Source organism: Plectropomus leopardus, chromosome 16 (assembly GCF_026936395.1).
Source record: "Plectropomus leopardus strain MGB_pleo_1.0 chromosome 16, ASM2693639v1, whole genome shotgun sequence".
NCBI lineage: Eukaryota > Metazoa > Chordata > Actinopteri > Perciformes > Serranidae > Plectropomus > Plectropomus leopardus.
Window position 1 is genome coordinate 34327137 of NC_142191.1, and position 6000 is coordinate 34333136.

A 6000-nucleotide genomic window follows, 5' to 3' on the forward strand; every position below is an offset into this window, starting at 1 on the left:
CTTCAGACCTTGCAAGGCTCAATACCCACTTAAACAAGAAGCCATTGATGGCATAACACCGGTATTTGAGTCTCTTAAAGCAGCAGGAGTAATTGTTCCCTGTGAGGACTCTCCAGTGCACACCTTTGTTCCCAGACAAGAAAATCAGGGATAAGAATCAACCAACAGAATGGAGTTTTGTTCAGGATCTGCAAGCAGTGAATGCAGCAGTCCAACCTAGAGCCCCAAATGTTCCGAATCCTTACACCATCTTGTCTCAGGTCCCACCAAATGCGAAATTCTTTTCGGTGGTGGATCTTTCTAATGCTTTCTTCAGTGTTCCAGTTCATCCAGAAAGTCAATTCTGGTTTGCTCTCAACTTCAATGGACGGGGCTACACATTCACTCGTCTATGCCAAGGTTATTGTGAAAGTCCTACTATTTACAATGACGCTCTCAAAACAAGTCTTGAATCCCTTGTTCTCTCTCCAGGTACTGCTTTGCTACAGTACGTTGATGATCTAATGATCTGCAGCCCTACCAAAGAGCAGTGTGAAGCCAATACAGTCAACCTCTTGAAACACCTCGCAAATACTGGTCACAAAGCCAGTTTGTCTAAACTTCAATTTGTCCAGGAAAAAGTTGTTTTCTTGGGTCACGTCATTACTTCTGAAAGAAAAAAACTCTTTCACCAAAAAGAGTAGATGCAATTCAGAATCTTCCAAAACCCATCACAAAGACACAGATGATGTCATTTGTTGGCATGTGCTCTTATTGTAGACAATTCATTTCAAACTATGCCATTCTTGAAGCTCCACTTTCTTCTCTCATTCATGGCAAAGGTCTACAATGTAAAAATAAAATCCATGGACTCCTGAAGCAAAACAATCTTTCACTGAACTAAAGCTTGACTTACAGACCGCTCCAACTTTGGGACTACCTGACCCCACCAGACCTTTCACTCAAACAGTTGATGAAAAATGGATGTATGACTTCTGTTTTGTTGCAGGATCACGGAAATAAACTACGCCCTGTAGCTTATTTTTCTTCAAAACTAGATCCCAAGATGTCTCAGAGCTGTGGGCACTGCTGAAAAGGCAGTTATGGCCTCCAGAGACATTGTGGGTTACTCTGACATAACTCTCCTGGTCCCACATGCTGTGTCCATGAATCTGCTTAAGCAAAAACTTCTCACCTCTCCACAGCACGATGGCTCCGCTAGAACACAATACTTTTAGACATGCCTAACATCACTGTCAAAAGATGCAATGTTTTAAATCCTGCAACTCTCCTTCCCACACCACATGACGGAGAGGAACATAACTGTGTTGCTATCCTCCAACAGGTGTGCTCCCCAAGACCAGATCTACAGGAAACACCACTAATCAACTCACACCTGGTTCTTTTTGTAGATGGATCTGCTTCTCGCAACCCACAAACTGGTCGCAACAGAGTTGGTTTTGCTGTGGTCACTAATCATGATACTCTCATCTCTGGTCCACTCCCCTCTCACTATTCTGCACAAGCAGCAGAACTAATAGCATTGACAGAGGCATGCAAACTGGCAAGTAACAAAACTATGACTATTTACACTGACTCAAGATATGCATTTGGCGTTTGTGCATGATTTTGGCACACTGTGGAAACACAGGTAATTCTTAAAATCTGACAGAAAACCTATTCTCCATCATGACAAAGTCGCAGCTCTCTTAGATGCCATTTTGCTCCCAAAATCAATCGCTGTTTGTAAATGCCTTGCTCATACTAACAACTCAGATTCTGTTTCTCTAGGAAATACAAGAGCTGATGCCGCAGCAAAGAAAGCTGCACTCCAACTCATGCGCCCTAATGCTGTGTTTGTTTCACTACCTGTCTCTATTCCTAGCTCTCTTACAGCAATACAGTCTTTTGCCACACCACAAGGGAAGATGCTGTGGAGACGCTGTGGTGCCTCACAAACAGACGAAGTGTGGCGAGGACCAGATAACAAACCCTGCCTGCCCAAACATTTCTTCCCTCACTTTGCAAAATTGACACATGGGTTGGACCATGTGTCAAAAGGGGGGATGTTAAATGCAGTAACTCAACACTGGTTCACCAAAAATTTTTCTCTTCATGCGCAGAAGTTCTGTCACTCATATATGGTTTGTGCAACGCATAACGCAGGTAAAACCAAACCAATCACACACGCTGCTCACCCACCACCAGAAAGACCATTTGAACGTTTGATGATGGACTTCATAGAACTGTCACCAGCAGAAGGGAAAATACTGCTTAGTGATGGTTGATATGTGGTCAAAATGGGATGAAGCTTTTCCAGCAAAGCACCAAAGCAGCCAAGTGGTAGCAAAAGCCCTGCTAACGGAGATTATCCCCAGATGGGGAATACCAACCAAACTGAGTAGCGATAACGGCTCACACTTTATCAATTCTGCAATAACCCAAGTCAGTAAATTTCTTTCCATTGACCTCAGACAACATTGTGCATATCATCCGGCCAGTGGAGGTGCTGTCGAACGAGAAAATGGCACACTAAAATCAAAATTAGCAAAGTGTTGTGAGGAAACTGGATTGTCATGGACAAAAGCTCTGCCGATCGTTTTAACGCACATGAGAATGAGAAAAGATCCAGAGTAAACATGAGTCCCTTTGAAATTCTTTTTGGCAGACCTCCATCCCTAGGAGTGGAACCTGTAACCAGGCCACTCCCCTCCACTGGCCTATGTGAGGATGACATGTTAGAATATTGCAAAAACTTATCTTCTCTTCTCTCTCAAATCTCTCAACAGGTGAAATCCGCCCTTCCACCTCCAGCTTCCACATCGCTCCATAACTTCCAACCTGGTGACTGGGTGATGATAAAGGACCTAAGAAGGAAGCACTGGCATTCCAGACGCTGGCGAGGTCCATTCCAGATACTCCTGACAACGCACCCTGCCGTAAAGATCGCTGAGAGAGCAACGTGGGTCCACACCAGCCACTGCAGCGCGACGACGAACGAGCACCACAAAGGACGAGACGAGGGACAACTCTGAGAAACTCAACAGACACCACCTAGACGTGCAAGACCAGCAGCACAAAAACCCTTCTTCTTCTTTATCTAACGACTGCCATGATGATACATTTTAAAATCCATGTGAATTAATGTGTCGGATAATCAAGTTGTAGTAATTTTGGAGTTGTGTTTATTTTATTTTATTTTTTTTCCATTTTGTTTTATTGTTTTTCTTGATTTTGTATGATTAATCAATAATCAAAAGGGAGGAATTGTAATTGTAATTTTGACTTCTTTGTGAGACACACAACCTCCCACCGCCTCACCAAAATGTCAGAATTCAGTTCCTTTGCATTTCAACCACGTGAGACATCCTTCCCTTCTGTCTCCTCATCAAGATTCAAATTCGTTTGTATTCTGAACTGTGATGAGTTTAACTCACACCTTTGATAGGAGGCCGAGGGTTGTGTTTCTCCACAAGCATAAAATGTCCAGTTTTCCCCATGCTCGGGGTCTTTCTTCATCCTGACCGCTCACATGTTGATTGACCTTTTCTTTGCAAAGGAAATAAAACCTTGTCGGCCGACAGAAGTCTCTATTTCATTCTTCACCAGCAAAAGCAGCAGAAAATTTCCACCACAGCCCTCACTGGCTGTGACAACACGTCCGTGATCATCACAGACCACCTCACCAGTACAAAATGTGCGGTTTGTGAAAACTCCCTTCCCTTCAGAGTGTTGGATGCAAAGTCCTTTCCACTTCTGTTTCTTCACAAGTCTCTGAATCTGTGGGCAGTTCATGATGTTACCATCAGATCCAGAGGGTCTCCACCCGTCAAGAAGTCGTCGGCTACCGACTTTACCGACCCATGCCTATGCGGTGGCTGACGCCAAGGGAAGAGTGCTGTCAAAAAAAGAAGTTGTGTTAGTCATGAAGATAATAATTTAGGACTTTGAATCATGTAATTATATTTACGTGAAAATAATGTCAAAAGAAAATACTCACAGTGAACATATTCTTGTCGCAGTTTCAGCTGCCGTTTCTCCCAGTGCTCATATACCTTTGGCCAACAGGACACACCCGGTAGAAGTTCCCGTTTTGGTTTTGGCCTGTGAATTGAGACAGGATATTTCTCCAGTAGGGTTTGAAATGACACCTCAATTTCCTTCCTGACAGCAGTAGAAGAACCAGCAGTGCTGCGGGTAATACGGCTGCTACTCTCCTCAGAAGAGTCACGGCTGCTACCCTCAGGGCTGATATCCTCCCCAAAAGTGATGAAAAATGACTTAATCTACCCCAAAGGGCAAAGAGGAGAAGAGTCAGGTTAAGTGCCTAGGTGTTCTCGGAACAATTGAGTTTTCAATTGTCTCTTAAAAGTAGAAAGGGACTCAGCAGAACGCACAGAGTTTGGAAGTTTGTTCCACCATTTGGGAACAACAGAAGAGAAGAGTCTGGCTAGAGATTTAGAGCCGTTCTGGGCTGGAAGCACCAGGCGTCTTTTGCATGCAGAGCGTAATGGGTGAGAAGGAGAGTAGACCTGGATCAGGGATTCCAGGTCGGCTGGAGCAGTTCTTGTCATTGTTTTGTTAGCCAAGAGAAGTGCTTTGAATTTCATTCTGGCTGCCACTGGAAGCCAGTGAAGAGAAATTAGCAGCAGGGTGACATGTGCTCTTTTGGGCTGGTTGAAGACCAGACGTGCTGCTGCATTCTGGATCATCTGAAGAGGTTTGAATGAGCATGCAGGGAGGCCTGCCAGAAGAGAGTTGCAGTAGTCAATGCGTGAGATCACAAGAGCCTGAACCAGAAGCTGTGTGGCCTGTTGGGTTAGGAAGGGTCTGATCTTCCTGATGTTGTAGAGGGCATAACGACAAGACCGAGAAACTGAGGCCACATGAACCTTAAAGGTCAGCTGGTCATCAATCATGACACCCAGGTTTCTGGCTGAGTTTGTGGGCACAAGTAGGCCCGAGTCTAGTTGGACACTGATCCGAGGCTGAACAGATGGACAAGCTGGAAAGACCATGAGTTCGGTCTTAGACAGATTTAGCTGAAGGTGGCGTTCCTTCATCCATGTGGAGATACCAGCCAGACACGCCGATATCCGAGCTGAGACCGTTCTGTCATCAGGTGGAAAGGAGAGGAAGAGCTGAGTGTCATCAGCATAGCAGTGGTAGGAGAAACCATGGGAGCGGATCACTGCACCGAGTGAGGTGGTGTACAGAGAGAAGAGTAGGGAACCAAGCATCGACCCCGAGGAACCCCTGTCGATAGGCCATGTGACCTAGACACCTCTCCTCGCCATGACACTCTGAAGGATCTGCCTGTGAGGTAGGATTTGAACCACCATAGGACAGAACCTGAGATGCCGAGCTCAGAGAGTGTGGAGAGGAGGATTTGATGGTTCACCGTGTCAAAGGCAGCAGACAGGTCCAGCAGCAGTAGGACAGAGGATTGACCAGCAGCTCGAGCCAGTCTCAGTGACTCAGTGACTGACAGGAGTGCAGTCTCAGTGGACTGGTCACACCTGAAGCCAGACTGAAAGGAGTCAAGTAGGTTGTTGTTGTTCCGCAAGTGTTCAGAGACCTGGTTAAATACTGCGCGCTCCAGTATTTTCGACAGAAATGGTAGAAGTGAGACTGGCCTGTAGTTTTCAACCTGGGCGGGGTTGAGATTAGGCTTTTTGAGCAGTGGGGTGACACGGGCTTGCTTAAAAGTAGCAGGAAAAGTGCCCGTTTTTAGGCAGGAATTGACAATGTGTGTGACTGCAGGTTTGATAGTGGGCAGGATGGTCTGCAGGATGCAGGTGGGTATTGGATCGAGAGGACATGTTGTAGGTTTTGAGCTCAGAAGAAGTCTGGAGACCTCATCCTCGGTCAGAGGAGCAAAAGAGCAGAGTGAAGCGGCAGTAGTGGGTTTGAGCTGACTGGGCCGGTCAGGCTCAGAGAACTGGTTGCTGATTGCAGCCACCTTTTCAGTGAAAAAGGAGGCAAACATGTCTGGAGTCAGTGTAGTGGAAGGCTGAGCAG